This window comes from Globicephala melas, chromosome 14 (genome assembly GCF_963455315.2).
Source record: "Globicephala melas chromosome 14, mGloMel1.2, whole genome shotgun sequence".
NCBI classification, from domain to species: Eukaryota; Metazoa; Chordata; class Mammalia; order Artiodactyla; family Delphinidae; genus Globicephala; species Globicephala melas.
Window position 1 is genome coordinate 65413535 of NC_083327.1, and position 23505 is coordinate 65437039.

Sequence of the window (23505 nt, forward strand, 5' to 3'; positions counted from 1 at the left end):
TCAACAAATCAAAACTGTTTGGAGGACTCACAATAATAAAAATACTAATGAAAAGCATTATTACTGAAAAGAGAAATAATAACTAATGTTTACTAACCACTTAAAAAAATAATCAATTAATGACTAAAGTATCTCTATATAATAAGCATTATCATTATCTCCTCTGAAAATCAAGAACTTGTGACATAGGAAGGTATACTAACTTTTCTAACATCACACTGTTAGTACATAGCAGAGTCAGATTTAGCAACTAACACTGTAAACAAAATAGTAATACTTTTTATTTTCTTATAGCTAAAAATTTTTGTGGACATAATTTATTATTTCTTAAGGCAAATGTCTAGAAATGAAAATCCTTCTCAATATATGAGAATACTGAATTCCCATACCCACTCCACCTGGATATTTACATAATAACATGCTGCATTATCATTACAATAAAATATTTGCCAGTTTGATAGGTGAAGATACCTCATTGTTTCCAAAAATAATATATAATTGAATATATTAATGCAAGATAAATATTAAGTAAAAACATGTAGTGTATAAACAAGTTTATTGAGTTCCACAATGAGTTACAACACTTACTCTTCATAAAAACATTTGAGGAAGCTGATGTTCAAAGAGATAAAGTAATTCAGTGGGTCACATATCTAGTAAATGTCAAACCTGGAACTCAAACTTATGACTGTTCATCTTTGAATCCCAGACACTGAATCATTATGCTCTCTGAATTTTTTGATGACTGATAACATTGAAAATTTTCCTATGATTATTACCCAAATACATTTTAACTTATGATTTGCTAATGTGTGTCTCTTGACCATTTTTTTTTCTAACATCTTTATTGGAGTATAATTGCTTTACAATGTTGTGTTAGTTTCTGCTGTATAACAAAGTGAATCAGCTATATGTGTACATATATCCCCATATCCCCTCCCTCTTGTGTCTCCCTCCCACCCTCCTTATCCCACCCCTCTAGGTGGTCACAAAGCACCAAGATGATCTCCCTGTGCTATGTGGCTGCTTCCCACTAGCTATCTATTTTACATCTGGTAGTGTATATATGTTGATGCCACTCTCTCACTTGAACATTTTTCATTTGAATATTTGAATTCTTATTGATTGTCAATACTGCTTATGCATGAAAATTAAGCTGCAGCATATGTTACAAATGTACTTCCTATTTTTTCATTTTCATTTTTAAAAAGTTAATGATGTTTTCTGGCATATAAACAGTTTAGACTTTCACATTGTCAAAACTAGTGCTATGTTTTCTAATGGTGCACCTTTATTGTTACGATAATAAGATTATACAAACATACTCCATAATTTCATTCTAGTAGGTTTATGATTTAGCTTTTTACATTAAATTATTTATCTGAAATTTATTTTGATATATAGCATGTAGCAGTGACCTCACTTAAAAAATAATTTCCCATCTGTTCTAATATATTACACTGAGTACATCATCTTTTCTCTTTTGTTCTGTTTACAGTTTTGTCTGTTCTAGCACCAGCAATGTTTTATTGGCTGTATTTTAAAAATACTTTGTGTTATCTAGTAAGGAAAGTTGTATCTAATTAATAATTTATTTCAAAATGTTTTTGTCCATTCTATTCTTTGTAATCATTCTAGATTGTTCTTTCTTAAGAACTTACAAAAAAATTTCCGTTAGCATTTTCATTCAAAACTTTAAAATATATATTAATTTTGAAAGAATTGAAAACTTTAATCAAGACAACTTTTGCAAATACTATATACTTCATACTATTTTTACTTTCATCTCTCTTAGTAAAATATTATCTTTTCCATTATATATGTATTGCCTGTTTTCTGCTAGGCTTATACTTTTTTCATTCTTTCAATATTATTTAAGACTTGTACACTGTTTTTGTTTTGTTCTGTTGGTTCTTTTAAGTAGATTGCCTCACAAACTCATAACTCACAGTCTTCTTTTTTTTCTCTTTCTTTATTTCCTTCCTCCTTTCCATCCAGTTTCTCATCTTTCTTTTGCAATTTTCTTTGAAGAAAGAACTTAAAGACAATGGTTATTATTTATAGTAATAAAACTTGTTTCTTTTTCTTGCCTTATGGAATTGCCTGAAGCTTTGTACTACATGTTAGTCATGGGGACTTCCTTGCCCATCATTCTAATGATGTAAGGAAAAATTGACCAACTCTATTGGTACCATCACTGTTGGAAAACTATATAGTTCTTTCTTAAGGGTTGACATGCAATTCCCATAATTAAGTGCAATCTCCCTTTTGGCTTTCAGAAATTTTATCTTTCTTATAGTTCTGACAATAAAACATAACATTCTTACCCTCTTGATCTTGAATGGGAGATGGCAAATAGTTAATAGGCAAAAGGAAAGAACAGACTCATAAATTGGCAAATACATAGGAAAATATTTCTATGGTATTGATGAAATGCCATTTAGTGGAAAATCCAAAATTATTAGTTCCTAGAACTACCTTGAATTTTAAATATTAGACATTACTAGCTTTCATTTACATTATCACTGCCATATGAATGAATTTGCAAAATAAAAAAAAAACAAAACCCAAAAACCTGTAGTATTTTCTAAGAGTTTCTGTGGCTAGTATCTACCAAAGTGCTCAAAATAGTGCTAGGTAAACATTAAATATTAGTGATGACATCAGACATTTTTCTATTCCTTATAGGTTTATTGAAAATTATTTCACATTTATGTCACTATTTTATGATACTGAATTTTGACTTGAAATTGATATGCTTTATTATATTAAGAGTTTTAATTTTTAATAATTGTATTCTGAAGATTTATTGGGACTTACTCTGATAACTAAAAGAATTTTCTTCTTTAACCTATGGATATGATGCTAAGATTTTATAACATTCAATTATTATAGAATCCTTGAAACGAATGTTATTTGGTCTAGGGCAGTATCTTTCAGTATATTGCTGGGATCAATTTGACAGTAATTTAAGATCATTGCGCTCTTATTTTTAAATAAAACTGAGCTCTGCTTTATTTTTGTGCTCTGTTTTTAGGCTTTGGCAGTGTCTTGCAAGCCTTGAAAATAAATTGGAGAGATTTCTCCTTCTGACCATGATGAGGTAACAAGTACTATATTTGTCCTCCCACTGTAGACAAGTACAAAACAAACAACAAATAAGCAAACATTTCCACACATTGAATCATAGAGAGTGAAGGATTATAATTCCTGAGAGGAAGAAAAAGGCTGACATTCTGCCTGGAGGAACTTTCTGGACCTTAAGACCTGAAGGGTAAACTCAACCAAAGCATGGTCATCTCACTGAGTTGAGGAGGCAAAGATCAGAGTTTAAAATGTTGTGACGGATGGCATTTGTGGGCTAGTGTCTAAAAGATTAAGAATCTATACAGAGAAAAAGCTGTAGAAATATGCATATGTTTTTCTTTAACTTTTGTCAAATACCCAAGCTCCATTTGGCTACTTTTGCCAAATACCAAAGGATACACCAGGCTGGGCAAGAAACTACTAGAGATTCATAAGCTGAGCACTTGCTAGAGTCAATACACCGCTGACATACAGTTGAGATACCAGCAGCCAAAGTGGAGAGAGCTTGTTGAACGTCCAGGGCTTCCAGTAAAGGACCCACAAGGAAAAATTTTACAGGGTTAAACTAGTCCACAGTCATGGCAACTCTAGGCTCATCATAACGAAACTTAAAAACATGCTTCAAAAGGACCAAGCTGTTTCTTAAGTAACTTAACTGTCTACCGAAATAGCAACTTTCATTAGTTTGAGAACTGAATCCAGATACTAAACAAGGTAAGAATCAGTAGGTTCAGTATCCAACCAAAAAATAACTAGACATGTAAAAGAAGCAGGAAAATGTGACCAATAAATGGGAGAAGAGAAATCTTAGAAATGTGAGAGACAATAGGATTAGCGGACAAGGACTTTGATACAATTCTGAAAAAGACGTAAGAAGTTAGAGAAGTTTCAACACATGATTTCAAGATTTACTATAAAGTTTCAGTAATCGATACAGTGGCATTTGCATGAGAATAGATAAATAGATCAACGCGACAGAGTGGAAAATTCAGAAATATGCCCAAGTATAATAGTCAGTTGATTTTTCAAAACAGGTGCTGAAATAAATCACTGGAGAAAGGATAGTCTTTTCAATGAATGGTTATAAGAGAAATGGATTTCTATATGCTGAAAGAAGGCAACTGACCTTTATAGGTTAACATATTCCCAAATAAACAAATATATATATACATAACAAATGTATTGAAATATATATAAGAACATTTAGAACTCAATACTAAGACAGCAAACAAAACATTTATTTTAAAAATAGACAAAATAATGAACAGCTTACAAAATAAGATAAAAGAATGGCCAATATGCATATGTAATGGAGATATATAAAGTAAAAACAAAATGAGGCATACCACATACCTATTAGATGACATAAAGTTAGAAAGACTTAGCAAGGATGTGAAGTAACTGAAACTCTCAAAAATTGTCAGCAAAAAGTGTAAAATGGTGTGACTATTCAAAAAACATTTGGACTTTTTCCTATGAGATTAAAGAAGCATATACTATACCCCTCAACAATTCCACTTGTAGCATTTACAAGCAAATGAGAAAAGCAATATATTCATAGGTGAGAAAAAGACTTTTAAAGGAATAGGACACTTTTTTGTTAATTTGTAAAATAAAAAATAGAAGTCATAAGGAAATAGATGACTGTCTAAAGAATAAAAATTTACAAAATATTTGTAAAGGAGGAAATAAATCTATTAGAGAAAATTGAATAATGTGAAAAGCAACTACCCCAATGTGGTTGCCTAAGCCCATTTTTCCCAGTGAGTCTCCCAGGCTTTCAAGAAACAAATCATTTCATTTCCTTGTTATATACATTTGTTTTTTCTTAGCATAAGAATAGAGAGTTTCCTAATTTATTTATTTGTAAGCAACTTATTGAAATATAATTTACCTACAAAAACTCTTAACTAGTGGGAAGCAGCCGCATAGCACAGGGAGATCAGCTCGGTGCTTTGTGACCGCCTGGAGGGGTGGGATAGGGAAGGTGGGAGGGAGGGAGACGCAAGTGGGAAGAGATATGGGAACATATGTATATATATAACTGATTCATTTTGTTGTGAAGCTGAAACTAACATACCATTGTAAAGCAATTTATACTCCAATAAAGATGTTTTAAAAAAAAAAGTATGAAAAAAAAAAAAACTCTTAACTGTAGTTCAATGAATACTGACAAATAATTGGACCCTATGTAATTTCCACCATTAACATATATAATATTGGCATCACCCAAAATGTACCCTTGTGCCTTTTTACAGTTTATTCTACTCTACACCTGGTCCAAAAAATTGCTGATAAGCTTTCTGTCAAATAGGTTAGTTTCCCCTTTCTTCAATTTCATATAAATGGAATTATACAGTATGTACAGTTATATGTCTGGCATCTATTACTCACTATATAGTTTGATATCCATCAGTGTTGTGCTTTAGAGAAGATGTGTGAATATCCATAATCTCTGGTTTGAGTGTGATAAGAGCTTGATTTTTTAAAACAAATAAATAGCATAAATAACACAGTAAAGATGGTTACAATGTGGTAGGCAACTCTGTCCTGTGAAAAGTCCTCTTTCAAGGCACTGGCAACTGTCAAGTAGTGTCTCCTTAGAAAGGTTTATAAACAAAGCCTGTCAGACAGAAGGCACTGGCTTGAGTATCCTTTTGATTTCATAATATATCACACTCCCCTTATACAGTTTATTCAGTTGAGCATTTAGGAAAAGCAAGTAGGTTATAGAAAGATATATCAAAGTCAGAATGAGAGGAAAAACAGAAAGGAGCAGGTTGAAAGGGAATACAGAGAGAAGAGATCTGAACTGTTCCTCCTTTAGGGGTGACCTCATATTGATTCCCTCTTGTAACACAAGCTTCCTTTTACTCTCGTGAGTGACAGCTCTCAAATATGGCTTTTAGGTGAAGGAAGAAAAATGTCTGGAACAATGAAATCTTCTGATTGAACTAGAGTTACATTTTGGCATTTCAGTGTAAAGCTGGCACAGTTCACACTCTCTAGGAAAACGGTGGTCAGCATGAATTCTAACTCAATCACCATTACTCATTTTCTCCATTACTTCATTGCTTTCAAAATGTGGAAGTGAGATACCTTCCTCTTCATCAAATACATGTCAGACACTTACAAAATGTATAAGATACTCCATATTTAAGATCTAGTTCAACTTCTAATTACAATTCGGTTGATTTAGGAAGATACATTGAAAGATGTATAATCTTTCTCGAGATTGCGTTCTACCTTCAATTTTTTTTTCTGCATTGAACTTCAGAGAGACAGGCTACAGAAATATATCAGTAATTATAATATCTACAATTGAAGCAACACATAGAGATCCTGCCCTTCCATTCTGTAACATTGTTTTGAAAATTTTTCTTTGAAAAATTGCTTTTAAAAGTAATGAATAGATACATCACAATATCAAAAAACCTTTTCTACATGAACCAAAAATACATTAATGATAGATTTATTTAGGTCATGTTAAACTTGTTTCTAATGTTAATAATGGTTACATATTTGGAAAAGTTTCTCAAGGAGTTTTCTTAGCCTGGTTGTGGTTTAAAATATTACACTTTTGCATATTTGTGAGATGGTTTAATAGGTCTGCTTAGGAGCAGAAAAATGAACTAGATGACTATGATAACACCCAGGCTTTCTCACTCTTGTCTCAATTACGACATGAACTTTGCATATGTGCAAGATGAATTCTTGCTATTATTAATTTAATGTTAAGATCAATTAATGTATATGGCATATCTGAAAGGTATTGCTTCAAATCAGAGTCAATCATCTAAGAGCCATAGGGTTTGCACAGGTGAACTAATCACACACTATACTTAGTCTATATGTTATATATTTTGTAAGTAAAAATCATTTGTTGTAAAGGCTTGCTTAGTTTGTGGATCTTCACAAATGCAATTTAAAGGGTTTTTTTTAAACCTTAGAGTGGTTATTCTAATGTAACAATAGAAATCTGTTTAGTTAATATATAAAATAATATTTGAATAAATTGATATTTAATAGAATAAATAATGTTTTAAAGTTTCACTAATTTGGGCTAATTTAAGCCACATTGTTACCAAAGCAATATCTATACTGTAAATGAAACCAAGAATTAAGCAGTTTTATTATATATTCAATGATTATGTATAATCAGCAAAAATTTTCTAGGAAGACCATCAATGTTCTTTTTCATATGTAGCTTTTGTTATATTAACCTTTTGATTTACCATTTCTGTTTCTCTTCATTTGTTCTGTGGATTCAAGTTACCACATGGAGTCATTTTCTTAGCTCAATATTTTCTCCCAACCACAATTTTTGCAGTTATTGGCAAATATATTCCATTTCTACATGATACAGGCTCAACAAAACATTATATACACATTGTTTTATTCAATTGCTTTTTTATATCAATTAAGAAAGGGGGAAAATGTGCACTTATAGTGTCTTTTATAATTACTTAATTACTATTACTGGTGCTATCTGTAACACCTGTAATGCTTTCAACCTGAAGAATTTCCTTTGGTATTTCTTTTCAGCTAGTAACAAATCTTGATTTTTGTTGTTGTTTTTCTTTGAGCACTTTGAATATGTTAATCCACTGCTTTCTGGCCTTCATTCTTTCTGATGAGGAGTCTGTTAATTTTATTGGGGTTCCCTCGTAAGTGATGAGTCATTTTTTACTGCTTTCAAGATTTTACTGCCTTGTGTTTGGCTTTTGATATTTTAATTATGATGTGTCTGTTTGTGGATCTCCTTGCATTTATCTTTCTTGGACTCTATTGAGATTCCTGGATTTGTAGAGTGTTGTTCTACAACAAAGTTTGGAAGTTCTCAGCCAACATTTCTTTATTTTTTTCTGTTTCTTTCTCTCTCCTCTACCTCTGATATTCACATTATTCATATGTTGGTATGCTTAGTGGTATTCACATTTCTCTGAAATTTTGCTTCTTTTCCTTTTTTTTCCTCTTCTTCAGCTTGTATGATTTCTATTGATCTATTTTCAAGTTCACTAATTCAAGCCCACAGATGTACTTTTGAGCCCTTCTGGTGCATTTTTCATCTCAGTTATTGCACTTTTCAATTGTAGAATTTACATTTGGTTCTTTTTTAATAAATAATTTCTATCTTGTTATTGTCAGAATACTTTTCTTATTTAATCATGTTTTCCTTTATTTCTTTGAATATGTTTATAATGTCTACTTTGAAGTCTTTTTTTCTGTTAAATGCTAAATTGTGATACTCTCACAAACAGTTTCTGTTGCATGTTGATTTTTTTTCTGGTGCATGAGTCACACTTTCTTATTTCCTTGGATGTCCCAGAAATGTTGTTGGAAACTGGATATTTTAGATACTATATTGTAGCAACTCTGGTACTGCCCCCTTGCTCCAGGCTTATTTTTTTTATTTGCTTGTTTATTGATTTAGGGTCTGGCTGGATTATTTTAGTTAAGTCTATTTCATTCCATCTTTATTAAGCCTTTGATGTTGCATCTAAGGGGCACCTTGAGTCAATTTGGGAATAACAATTGTTTTTGCAGGACTTTCTTTAGCTGTCTCTCTCTTTGAACAGCATTGAGATCCATTAATTGCTGTTGATATCCACTAATTGAGATCTCCACTATTGAGATCCATTAATTGTTAGCTGACTACTTTATCATTTTCAACAGTGATCTGGGTCACAGATTGTTTTACAGACTAATCCAATCAAATTCAGGTTCCTTTGAAGGAATGGTTGCAGTATTTGAGATTTGTTCTGACTCCAGGAAGTCTCCTCCAAGCTGTTTCTCTTTCCCAGGTTCTCTCTGGCAAATGAGCTAGCCAAATTTACCCTATATCTTTAATGAATTTATGAGTCTTTTTCCAAGTTACTTTCACCACACCCTCTACTCTTTTTGATAGCATATTTAGGCTTCAATTTCTCCACACCTTATTGCAAAAGTAGTTTGTTATTTTTGGAAGAGACCAAGAGCTATCTCTTCTATGATTTTCTTTTTTTTTTTCTCATGAATGCTTTTTATTATATCGACTTTTTTTTTTTTTAACATCTTTATTGGAGTATAATTGCTTTACAATGGTGTGTTAGTTTCTGCTTTATAACAAAGTGAATCAGTTATACATATACATATGTTCCCATATCTCTTCCCTCTTGCATCTCCCTCCCTCCAACCCTCCCTATCCCACCCCTCTAGTTAGTCAAACCAACGAGCTGATCTCCCTGTGCTATGCGGCTGCTTCCCACTAGCTATCTATTTTACGTTTGGTAGTGTATATATGTCCATGCCACTCTCTCATTTCGTCCCAGCTTACCCTTCCCCCTCCCCATATCCTCAAGTCCATTCTTTAGTAGGTCTGTGTCTTTATTACTGTCTTGCTCCTAGGTTCTTCATGACCTTTTTTTTTTTTCCCCCTTAGAGTCCACATATATGTGTTAGCATACAGTATTTCTTTTTCTCTTTCTGATTTACTTCACTCTGTATGACACACTCTAGGTCCATCGACCTCACTACAAATAACTCAATTTTGTTTCTTTTATGGCTGAGTAATATTCCATTGTATATATGTGCCACATCTTCTTTACCCATTCATCTGATGATGGACACTTAGGTTTTTTCCATCTCCGGCCTATTGTAAATAGAGCTGCAATGAACATTTTGGTACATGACTCTTTCTGAATTATGGTTTTCTTAGGGTATATGCCCAGTAGTGGGATTGTTGGGTCCTATGGTAGTTCTATATTTAGTTTTTTAAGAAACCTCCATACTGTTCTCCATAGTGGTTGTATCAATTTACATTCCCACCAACAGTGCAAGAGGGTTCCCTTTTCTCCACACCCTCTCCAGCATTTTTTGTTTCTAGATATTTTGATGATGCCCATTCTGACCAGTGTGAGATGATATCTAATTGTAGTGGTGATTTGCATTTCTCTAATGATTAATGATGTTGCAGATTCTTTCATATATTTGTTGGCAATCTGTATATCTTCTTTGGAGAAATGTCTATTTAGGTCTATTTAGGTCTATTTATTGGATTGGGTTGTTTGTTTTTCTGACATTGAACTGCATGAGCTGCTTGTAAATTTTGTATCCATTCAGCCAATCTGTGTCTTTTGGTGGGAGCATTTAGTCCATTTACATTTAAGGTAATTATCGATATGTGTGTTCCCATTCCCATTTTCTTAATTGTTTTGGGTTTGTTATTGTAGGTCTTTTCCTTCTTTTGTGTTTCTTGCCTAGAGAAGTTCCTTTAGCAGTTGTTGTAGAGCTGGTTTGGTGGTGCTGAACTCTCTCAGCTTTTGCTTGTCTCTAAAGGTTTTAATTTCTCCATCAAATCTGAATGAGATCCTTGCTGGGTAGAGTAATCTTGGTTGCAGGTTTTTCTCCTTCAACACTTTCAATATGTCCTGCCACTCCCTTCTGGCTTGCAGAGTTTCTGCTGAAAGATCAGCTGTTAACCTTATGGGGATTCCCTTGTGTGTTATTTGTTGTTTTTCCCTTGCTGCTTTTAATATGTTTTCTTTGTATTTAATTTTTGACAGTTTGATTAATATGTGTCTTGGCGTATTTCTCCTTGGATTTATCCTGTATGGGACTCTCTGTGCTTCCTGGACTTGATTAACTATTTCCTTTCCCATATTAGGGAAGTTTTCAACTATAATCTCTTCAAATATTTTCTCAGTCCCTTTCTTTTTCTCTTCTTCTTCTGGAACCCCTATAATTCGAATGTTGGTACGTTTAATGTTGTCCCAGAGGTCTCTGAGACTGTCCTCAGTTCTTTTCATTCTTTTTTCTTTATTCTGCTCTGCAGTAGTTATTTCCACTATTTTATCTTCCAGGTCACTTATCCGTTCTTCTGCCTCAGTTATTCTGCTATTGATCCCATCTAGAGTACTTTTAATTTCATTTATTGTGTTGTTCATCGTTGCTTGTTTCATCTTTAGTTCTTCTAGGTCCTTGTTAACTGATTCTTGCATTTTGTCCATTCTATTGTCCATTCTATCTCCAAGATTTCGGATCAACCTTACTATCATTATTCTGAATTCTTTTTCAGGTAGACTGCCTATTTCCTCTTCATTTGTTAGGTCTGATGGGTTTTTATCTTGCTCCTTCATCTGCGGTGTGTTTTTCTGTCTTTTCATTTTGCTTATCTTACTGTGTTTGGGGTCTCCTTTTTTGCAGGCTGAAGGTTCGTAGTTCCTGTTGTTTTTTGTGTCTGTCCCCAGTGGCTAAGGTTGGTTCAGTGGGTTGTGTAGGCTTCCTGGTGGAGGGTACTAGTGCCTGTGTTCTGGTGGATGAGGCTAGATCTTGTCTTTCTGGTGTGCAGGTCCACGTCTGGTGGTGTGTTTTGGGGTGTCTGTAGACTTATTATGATTTTGGGCCGCCTCTCTGCTAATGGGTGGGGTTGTGTTCCTGTCTTGCTAGTTGTTTGGCATAGGATGTCCAGCACTGTAGCTTGCTGGTCGTTGAGTGAAGCTGGGTGCTGGCGTTGAGATGGAGATCTCTCGGAAATTTTTGCTGTTTGATATTATGTGCAGCTGGGAGGTCTCTTGTGGATCAGTGTCCTGAAGTTGGCTCTCCCACCTCAGAGGCACAGCCCTGACTCCTGGCTGCAGCCCCAAGAGCCTTTCATCCACAGGGCTCCTTAATTTGGGATGATTGGTTGTCTATTCAGGTATTCCACAGATGCAGGGTATATCAAGTTGATTGTGGAGCTTTAATCCGCTGCTTCTGAGGCTGCTGGGAGAGATTTCCCTTTCTCTTCTTTGTTCTCACAGCTCCCAGGGGCTCAGCTTTGGATTTAGCCCCGCCTGTGCGTGTAGGTCGCCGGAGGGCGTCTGTTCTTTGCTCAGACAGGACGGGGTTAAAGGAGCCGCTGATTCGGAGGCTCTGGCTCACTCAGGCCCTGGGGTAGGGAGGGGCACGGAGTGTGGGGTGGGCCTGCGGCTGCAGAGGCCGGCGAGACGTTGCAGCCTGAGGCGCGCCGGTGCCTTCTCCCGGGGGAGTTGTCCCTGGATCCCGGGACCCCGGCAGTGGCGGGCTGCACAGGCTCCCCAGAAGGGCGCGTGGCCAGTGACCTGTGTTCGCACACAGGCCTCCCGGTGGCGGCAGCAGCGGCCCTAGCCGCTCTGGGCGGCCCTAGCCACGTCCGTCTCTGGACTCCGCACCCCTAGCCGCGGCTCGCGCCCGTCCCTGGAGCTCTCTCAAGCAGCGTTCTCAATCCCCTCTCCTCGCGCACCAGGAAACAAAGAGGGACGTAAAAGTCTCTTGCCTCTTCGGCAGTTCCAGACTTCTCCCCGGACTCTCTCCCGGCCAGCCGCGGTGCACTAACGCCCTGCAGGCTGTGTTCACGCTGCCAACCTCAGTCCTCTCCCGGCGCTCCGACAAAAGCCGGAGCCTCAGCTCCCAGTCCCGCCCGCCCCGGCGGGCGAGCAGACAAGCCTCTCGGCTGGCAAGTTCCGGTCGGCCCGATCCTCTGCGCTGGAATCTGTCCGCTTTGCCCTCCGCACCCCTGTTTCTGTGCTCTCCTCCGCGGCTCCCAAGCTCCCCCACTCCGCCTCCCGAAGTCTCCACCCGCGAAGGGGCTTCCTAGTGTGTGGACACTTTTCCTCCTTCACAGCTCTCTCCCGCTGGTGCAGGACCCGTCCCTATCCTTTTGTCTCTGTTTAGTTTTTTCTTTTGCCCTACCCAGGTACGTGGGGGGGTTTCTTGCCTTTTGGGAGGTCTGAGGTCTTCTCCCAGCGTTCAGTAGATGCTCTGTAGGAGTTGTTCCACGCGTAGATGTATTTCTGGTGTATCTGTCTCTTCTATGATTTTCTTTTTCCTCTACAGCAGTAGGTGCTAGGCAAAAAATGGAGCCCTTCCCCCCCACCTCTTCCCTAGAAATTAGACTCAGTTATTTGTAGGGCAGCATGAGAAAGACTGACATCCTGACCCTCCAGGGAGAGTAGACCTTCAATTGGGAGGTGAGAATAGAGGCAGTCTTGAGTTCTTGGCTGCTACTAATCTCTAGTAGAGTTTCCATCTGGTTGAGCTGGGAAAGGGGAAGGAGGGAGCAGTCTTTGTCCAAATACTATAGTCTCTCACTGCTATTATGGAACTTAAGTAGATTTTAAAAAATAAATACTTCTTTACTGGCTATAGCCTTTAGCACCATTTCCAGACATTTTAATGGTTGTGTTTTGTTTTGTTTTCACTTATTCCACTGGGAAGTGGGTCCACAGAGCTCATCATGCAATCATGCCAGTGACTGTTCTTTAATAAATACATTTTCTTTTCTTTTCTTTTTTTATTACCTTTACTCTTTTGGGTAATAGCCTCAAATGTCTCTTTAACTTGGCTTTTTGAAAAAAAAAAAACTATAGCATAAGAGTTGATTGTCATCACTCATGCAGACTACATCATTAATTCCATCTTCTTTTTTATTTGAAATAACACATTAAATGATTTTATTAATCAAGAATATTAAATAGCTTTATAAGCACCACCAACAGCATCACTAAGAAATAAATGGTTAGCATGCAGTACTGTTCTTGTTTTAGAGGTTCATAGATATGAACCTTCATAGATATGAAGCATATGAATATGCTTCTAATAAATGTTTAACAGTCTTCATTAAGTGCTCTTAGAACATTAAAATCATCTAAAATGCTACAATAATTAGTCTTCTAAACAGCAGAGTGAGCACAAGTAGGATTGATCACTTGCCCAGATTTAACAATGTGGCCCCCAACATTTTGATGAGTCTCACTAAAAACAGATGCCACCATCATACGCTCTTTTTTAAGTATAGAACAATAATGTCAAGAAAATTTCAATTCTTGGATGCTTTTATTCTTTCAGACAATACATATCAAACATTAGATGAAATATTTCAGCCCAAGAACATGTAAAGAATCAACACACTACTAGAGAAAAGTATTTTTCTGTAGCTAACATGGCATGAAAAGCACAGAAATAAAATAACAATCTAAGCTGGCATTGTTAGTGTTGCACTCACTTGGATGATTATGGGCTTTTAAGAGATGGACATATTTTGACCATTTCAATCAGAGAAGATATGGTCAATTGACTCATAGAAGGACTAGAAATGGAGGTTGATTCTTCTGTTATATTTATACCAAAGTATCAGAGGACAAAACCATTTATGACTTATCTTCAGAGTTTTAAGTTTATTTTATAGGCATTTGAGTTGCAAATTGTCTATTATCATGGAACTTAACTGAGGCTACTATTGCAAAAAACGTTTAAAATTTCATGTAGAAAGTGAGATAAAGTTGCAATCAAAACAAATTTCTCTGGTATTGGCCATCTATTTCCTGAAGCAAAATGAATTTAAAAATCTCTTTGCTTATGGTGAACTAATGCCAATTAGTCCCGTAGTAATAATGTAAGTTCATATTAGCTTTGAGGCTGAGGTAATTTAGAAGAAAACATCAAAAGTCCAATGAATGCTGATAATATTCCTTCACTAATGACTTAGATGTGCACCAATGACTCTCAAGGAAATGGTGCAGAGCAATTTTCTGAACCTACAATATAGCATATAGAATACTCTTTAACATATCACCCAATCTTATTTGCTATTGGTGTGAATCTGAGTCTTTGCACTTTTTGTGAATTAAAATTTTATTCATCTGAAAAAAAACCCCTCAGCATCCTGTCTGAGAGATGTTTGAGTCTCCTTTGGATACATCTTGTTATTTATAGCATCTTACTTATGACCTTTAAAAATTGGAATAATTGTCTTGAGAAATTCTTTTCTCTGGTGGCTAAAAGAACTGGTTTTTACCCCCTATCATGTACAAATTAACCACCTCTTTGAAACCAGGTAATGATTTTTTAAATGTGCAATTTAAAATTTCAAACCATATTACCACTTTCCTCCCAGAAGCTTCACTGTCAGTGACTTAGTTAAACCATCATTAATCACAAGATAAGCTACAGTCATGTGGTGATTGTAATTTGATCCCACAGAACCAAAGACAAATGATATGGAATACCATTAGCAATGATAGCTTTAATGTAGACATTCATCACGGACTCAGGTTCACTTGATGTGACTTTGGGATAAAAATAGGGGGAAATTACCTAGCTGTTGAAGATTCTATTGCTATTAAATCATAATTTTGACAAAATTGTACAAAATAAGAGTGTAGATTTTGTGCTTCCCGTTTTACACTCTTAAAAGACAAAACTGCAGGGGGCTTTGAAGAAACCAGATGCAGTGCAATTAGAATAGTGAATACTGATTAGTTGTTATATATCTAATTGCTAATAATAGAATCTGAGGTTTTGGCAAGCTATTTATAGAAGTCACAAGCCTGCTCCAGTTCATCAGAACAGGTAAGCTGCTAACAGAGGCTAAGAAGGAGACACACACACACACACACACACACACACAGTCTTTGATCAGTGACACATTTTATTGGTCATAAACTTCCTGAATATATTGCATTATAATCCCCTAAAGCAACAGAATACAAGTTTTAGAAAGAGATTCTTGTTATCTAACTTAAGTACTATCCAGTGGTCACATTTAAGAAGCTATTTATGTTTGCAAAGACCTACAAAATTATTATTAAATGCTTTCCCTGTAGGAAATCCGTGAGGTGAGCTGAATGCAGAATCAAAAGTGTGATTGCATTCACAACTGGGAATAAATATTGACCATGTCCTTCAGCCTTCTCCTAAAGAATATATGAGTTGAGCTTTAATTCTTTATGGAGAAAAAAAAATAAACTCTGCTAGTTCAGGAATAAATTCAGGCAATACTACTGTGTATTTTATTTCTTTTTTTTTTATTGTTTCTGCCACTGAGACCTACTGTGTAGCTTGTTCTACTACACCTGTCTCTGCTCCTATAAATTTATTTTCTTCCTGGCATTCTTTAGTTGAGTGATTCAATCACACTCTGTGCTCCCACTGATTACAGGTAATTCTGTGCTCAGATGGAGTTGATCTACTATTAAACCACAACATCTCTGTAGAGTCAGGTTTAAGATCTGGCCCACCAAATCTTTTCCTCTTTGAGAGATAAATTCAGTAAAAGTAATTAGAATGACTCTAACACTTTACTGCCTTGAAAATTTTAAAATACGTCTATTTTTGTGGTTGAGAAAGTGTCCCAACATTGTAATTGTGTTCATGCTGTATAGAAATATATATATATATATGTAATATATAAATACATAGTTTATCTTTAAGTTTCTATGGATCTGTGGATCAGCATTTAGTTTAATTTTATCTACATTTTGCCTGCTGATTTCTTGGTTTGAGGGAACATTCTTTAGTTCTTGGGAATCCTGAAGATTAAATGCTATGTTTGCTTGAACATATGTCTTGCAATTGGGTCTATGATAAAGTTCTTTGCAACATGAAAAGGTAGTTTCAGACATCTAGACTACAAACAATATGAACCTTTTATAAATTGTAGAAAAATCCCTATGGCAAAGGAAGTTTGAGTTTGAAGGTGCCTAATTTAGAATTCCCTTAAAGAATCTGGCTTCTGCAATAACATAAAAGATTAGCTCCTACAAGCCAGAAGATTCTAGTGGTAAGTATAACAGTTTAGAATCTGCAGACTGATTATAGACACGCTAGATTTTATGAATTTGGGAAAATATTTAATTTATACAACAGATATTTGTGGGCACTATATTATTTTGTTAGGGCTGCTGTAACAAAGTACCACATACTAGGTGAATTAAACAAGAGAAATTTATTTCTCACTGTTCTGGAAGATAGAAGTCCAACAGCAAGGTGTCAGCAGGGTTGATTTCTTCTGAGGATTCTCTCCTTAGCTTGCAGATAGTCACTTCATGCTGTGTCCTCACATGATCTTTCCTCTGTATGCATGCATTCTCATGTCTTCCTCTATGCAGGAGCACCAATGGTGTCTCTCTGTGTGTCCAAATTTCCTCTTCTTAAAAAGACACTAGTCAAATTGGACTAGGGACCACACTAGTGACCTCATTTTTATCCCATCACCTTTTTTAAAGGCCCTATCTCCAAATACAGTCACATTCTGAGGTACTGGGGGTTAGGGCTTCAACGTGTAAATGTAGAAGTGGGTGGGGCACAATTCAGCCTATAACAGGCAACTCAGTTGAGCATTGGGAATATAGCACTGAATGAAACAGACAAGAATCCCTGCTATCCTGAAACTTATATTATTCTGCATAATGTCTCTAAATTCTCAGTTTCCTCATCTGTACAACAACGTTATAGATTGTTGCTGGAATTATGTCAGATAATGGTAGAGAGAATTTACAATAGTTAATTGCCCATAGGAAGTCTCAACAAATCATCATGAGAATTGTGATGGTGAAACCTGTTGATAAACATTGGCAGAAAATCTTCACACACCCTCTCCTGCAATTCCAAATGAGTTGGTTGCCTTCAGGCAATGACAGGATTGCTACTCAAGTGCATTATGCATAGGACATATGTATTACTTCACAAGTCTTACTAAATTATTTGCTTTCATTAGTACTACAGTTATAGGAGTCTCTGAGTTTCTGTGAGTGATATGAGGATATTTCATCTGATTAGATACTTAAATTCCTCTTTGTTTCTTCTTGAAGGGATTTTATATTTCTAGCTGTATAGGTTTAGTTCATCATGTTTGGGCCCAAGGTAGAATGGTACTGACCCCTTCTGGTTAACTCTATTACAAATTCTTCATGAATGTATTTTCAATTTGTGATATCTCACTTCAAACAATTCATTCAACATTGATATCTTCAGTGACTTCCTGCTTAAGAGGTTTTTCCCTTGACTCCTTACACATATCCAATTATTCAACAAAAATACATATCTTACCTACAATATATAGGCATTGTTCTCAGCTTTGGAGATACAGAATTAAACAAAATAAACAAAAATCTCTAACTTAATGTAGCTTATATTTAAGTGTTGATGAGTAGGAGTTTTTCTGTGGAAGATTTTCTGTGGGTTTATACCCACTACTCTTAATCAATATCAACCACTGTTGTAATTTAGAAGAAGATATGATAGTCTCAACTGCAAGGTACAGTATAACAGCATATTTACACTTTTTACATAAACTTTTATCCTTGAGTCATAATCTAAAAATTAAGCACTATTGCAAATATAGGTTTTTTCCAGAATCATCTTGCTTTAGATATTTGAACATGATAAAATGCCTTAAATTTACTCTTAGATAATTATCACGTCACTTTATGTTAAATTATAGCAAGTATATCTTTTAAATATTATTTATTTTCTACCTCTGTTTAAGGTCGTCCCTGCCATTATCTTAGTTCAATCAACTGTCATTTCTTATATGCGTTACTGCAAGTTTTCAGTATTTTTCTGTTATAATAGATTCTACACACTACACAAAAGATGTCTTTCTGTTTCAAACTTGTCAGATGATTTTCACTTCTCATGACCGCCCACATCATACTACAGTTTTATAAAAGATAAATAAGAGGAACTTCCACTTCCTCAAACATGACAATCTGCAACCTCAATACTCAACTTTCTTTCAAAAACAAATCCATTGGAATCCACTGATGGAATTTTTTTCTTCTTTTCAATTTTTGATGGTGAGGGGAGTGGTTTCTGGCTCTCCCTCTCTCTCTAGACTTACTACATTGTTTGCTAATAAAGGTGGGGATCCTGTCTTATCCATCTTTATATGTGCAGTTTCTAGCACAATTCCTACCTCTCCTTTGTTTGATGTAAATGACTTTTTGAGCCATATTTTGCAGAGCATATAATTCATTCTTTTCAAATATACAATTCAATGATTTTTAATGAATACATTGTTGTTTAAATGTGAAGCCATCACAATAAATCCATTTTAGAACGTTTTAGCACCCTAACACAAAATTCTGTTTGTGCACACTTGCTGTTTATCCTTCCTCTTCCCTGCCTCTATCTGGGTGGCTACTAATGTACTTGCTATCTTTATAGCTTTGTGGGGTTTCTCTTTTGATATTTGTGTAAATTGAATCATAAAATATATGGTTTTTTGGATTCTTTCACTAAAATATTTTTGAAGTTCATTCATGTAACAGAAAATATTCATAGATTGTTTCTTTTTTATGAATATTATTCTATTATATATTAGAAACTGTCATACACAGTACATAAAATGAAAAATATGTATAGTCATTTTGTTGGTCTCTGCTTGGCTGCGGTTGTCTTAATTTCTCAGTTATTCATGAAGGATAATTGTATAAGATATAGAATTCTTGGCTGAAAGTCTTTTTCTTTCTTTTCCTTTCCTACTGCCTCCTGGCCACCATGATTTCAGATGAGTTAGCTGCTGGTTTTATACAGGATCCTCGTATATGATGACTCATTTTTCTCTTGATACCTTTAATCTTTCCTCCTCACCTTTGAGTTTCATTAGATTTACTAAGAAGTATGTAAGTAGCAGGGGTCTCTTTGAGGTTATTCTATTTAGATTTTGTTGAGCTTCTAGTATATTTAGATTAAATGCCATTAAATTTGGGAACATTTCATTCTTTATTTCTTCAAATATTTTTTCTTCTGATTTACCACTGTTCTCTTCTTCTGGTTCTTTATTCATATGTTGCCATGCTTGATGTTGTCCCTCACATCTATTAAGCTCTGATAATTTTTCTTTGTTCTCTTTGTTCTTTCTGTTCCTCAGTCTAGATTATCTTCATCATTCTATGTTCAACTTCACTAGTTTTGTTTTTCAGCCAGCTCAAATTTGTTGTTAAGTACCTCTAGTAAATTTTTCATTTAAGTTATTGTACTGTTCACCTCCAGAATCTCTATATTATACTTTAATTTTAACCCCCCAAAAACATGTTTATTATTATTGTTTTTCTATAATTTTTTGAAATTCTCCATTTGATGAAACATAGCTGCCATAGTTTAATTCTATAAACATAGTTTTATTTAGTTGATCATCTTAAGAAGAACAAGACCAAGTTATATGTTGTCTATATAAAATCCACTGTAAATAGAAAGGTACAGATAGGTTAAAATTAAAGGAAGTCATAAAGATAACATCAATTAAAAGAAAGCTGGAGTAATTATATTAATTTTATAAAAAGCAGACAAGAATAAAAAAATTCTCATTGATTAAGAGGGGCATTACGTGATGATAAAGAAATCTATTCCTTAAAAAACATAACAATCCATAATGTGTATGCACCTAACAACAGAGCATCAAAATACATGAGGCAAAAACCACCAGAACTGCACTGCAAGGAGAAATAAACAAATCTACAATAATAATTGGAGACTTCAACACCCCTCTGTCAGTAATTGATAGATCAAGCAGGCAGGAAATCAATGAGGATGTAGATGAACTGAACTGCACAAATCAATCAACTTTATCTAATTGACATTTATGGAATGCTCCATCCAACAAGAGCAGAATATACATTCTTCTCCACTTCACTTGAAACGTTCATCAATGTAAACAATATTCTGGGCCATAAAGTACACCTTAATAGATTAAAAAAAGGAAATCTCACGAAGTATATTCTCATATCACAGTGGAATTAAAGTAGATGTCAATAACATATAGATAAATGAAAATTTCTTATAATATTTGGAAATAAAAAATATACTTATAAGTAGCAGATGGGTCCAAAAGCAATCTCAAGAGAAATAAAAAATAATTTGATCTAAATAAAAATGAAAATACATGCTATCAAAAATTGTGGGATACAGCAAAAGCAATGCTTAGAGGAAATTTATAGTATTAAATACATATATTAGAAAAGAAGAAAGATCTAAAATTAATAACTTAAGTTTCCACTCTAGGAATGTAGAGAAAAAACAGATGAAGCCTACAACAAGCAGAAGAAAGGGAATAATAAAAATTAGAACTGAGATCAACAAATTAGAAAACAACACACAAAACAACAAAACCAAAAGCTGATTATTTGGAAAAATCAATAAAATTAGGAAATAGCTAGCCAGGTTAATAAAGAAAAAAAGAGAGAAGACAAAAATGATCAATATCAGAAATGAAAGAGGGGTGACCAGACCGATTCATATTTATGGCATTTATTCTATGACTTATTACATGACCAAGTGAGATTTAATTCAACTATACAAGTCTGGCTCAAAATTTTAAAAATCATCAAATTTAATAAACCATATGTACATGCTAAAGAAATATCATATGATCAGTTTAACTGACTCACAAAAAGCATTTGACAAAATCCAACAGACATTCAGGATAAAAATTCTCAGCAAACTAGTAATAGAGTGGAACTTCCTTGACTTAAAAATGAATATTTACAATAGTCTTACAGCTGTTATTGTACTTAATGGTGAGAGATTAGACACTTATTCTCTTAAGATCAGGAAAAAAGCAAGGATGTCCTCTCTCACCACTCCAATTCCATATCATACTAGAAGTTCTAGCTTGTGCAATAAGAAAAAAAAATAAAATGTACACTGATTAGAAAGGAAAAAAATAAAATTGTCTTTTTACACAAATGACATGATTATTTATATAAACAACACCAAAGAATCTACATAAGACCTCCTGGAACTAATGAGCAACTATTGCAAGTTTATAGGTAACAACCTCAATACTCCCAAAATCAATAGCTTATTGGTATTGACAAAATTAATTCTAAGAGTTTCAAGGATTTGGATGTCCACATATTGGGAGTAGAAGGGGTTTTTATTCTGTCTAAGACACAACCTAGTTAAAAATGGGCAAATGATCTGATAGACATGAAGAGATTCTAAACCTCATTTGGCATTAGGGAAGTGCAAATAACAACAATAAGATACCATTACACACCTATTAGAATGGCTGAAATTTTAAAAAAACGACAATACCAATTACTAGTAAGGATATGTAGTGACAGGAGCTCTCATTCACTGAGATGAAAAATGGCACAGCTGATTTTTTTTAAACATCTTTATTGAAGTATAATTGCTCTACAATGGTGTGTTAGTTTCTGCTTTATAACAAAGTGAATCACCCATACATATACATATATTCCTATATCTCATCGCTCTTGTGTATCCCTCTCACCCTCCCTATCCCATCCCTCTACGTGGTCACAAAGCACTGAGCTGATCTCCCTGTGCTATGTGGCTGCTTCCCACTAGCTATCGATTTTACATTTGGTAGTGCATCTATGTCACTGCTAATCTCTCACTTCATCCCAGCTTACCCTTACCCCTCCCCATGTCCTCAAGTCCATTCTCTACATCTGTGTCTTTATTCTTGTCCTGCCCCTAGGTTCTTCAGAACCTTTTTTTTTTTTTAAGTTTCCATATATATGTGTAACCATACAGTATTTGTTTTTCTCTTTCTGACTTACTTCACTCTGAATAACAGACTCCTAGGTCCATCCACCTCACTACAAGTAACTCAATTTCATTCCTTTTTATGGCTAAGTAATATTTCATTGTATATATGTGTCACATCTTTATTTATTCATCTGTTGATGGACACTTAGGTTGCTTCCATGTCCTGGCTATTGTAAATAGAGCTGCAATGAACATTGTGGTACACGATTCTTTTTGAATTATGGTTTTCTCAGGGTATATGCCCAGTAGTGGGATTGCTGGATCATATGGTAGCTCTATTTTTAGTTTTTTAAGAAACCTCCATACTGTTCTCCATAGTGACTGTAGCAATTTACATTCCCATCAACAGTGCAAGAGGGTTCCCTTTTCTCCACACCCTCTCCAGCTTTTATTATTTGTAGATTTTTTGATGATGACTATTCTGACTGGTGTGAGGTGATACCTCATTGTAGTTTTGATTTGCATTTCTCTAATGATTAGTGATGTTGAGCATCCTTTCATGTGTTTGTTGGCAATCTGTATATCTTCTTTGGAGAAATGTCTATTTAGGTCTTCTGCCCATTTTTAGATTGAGTTGTTTGTTTTTTGATATTGAGCTGTATGAGCTGCTTGTAAATTTTGGAGATTAATCCTTTGTCAGTTGCTTCATTTGTAAATATTTTCTCCCATCCTGAGGGTTGTCTTTTCATCTTATTTATGGTTTCCTGTGCTGTGCAAAAGCTTTTAAGTTTCATTAGGTCCCATTTGTTTATTTTTGTTTTTATTTCCATTTCTCTAGGAGGTGGGTCAAAAAGGATCTTGCTGTGATTTATGTCATAGAGTATTCTGCCTATTTTTTCCTCTAAGAGTTTTACAGTGTCTGCCCTTCCAGTTAGGTCTTTAATCCATTTTGAGTTTATTTTTGTGTATGGTGTTAGGGAATGTTCTAATTTCATTCTTTTACATCTAGCTGTCCAGTTTTCCCAGAACCACTTATTGAAGAGGTTGTCTTTTTGATGGAATATTCTTGCCTCCTTTATAAGAGATAAGGTGACCATATGGGCACAGCTGTTTTGAAAACAGGCATTTCTTACAAAGCTAAACACAGTCTTACCATAGCAATTACCCTCCAAGATATCTACC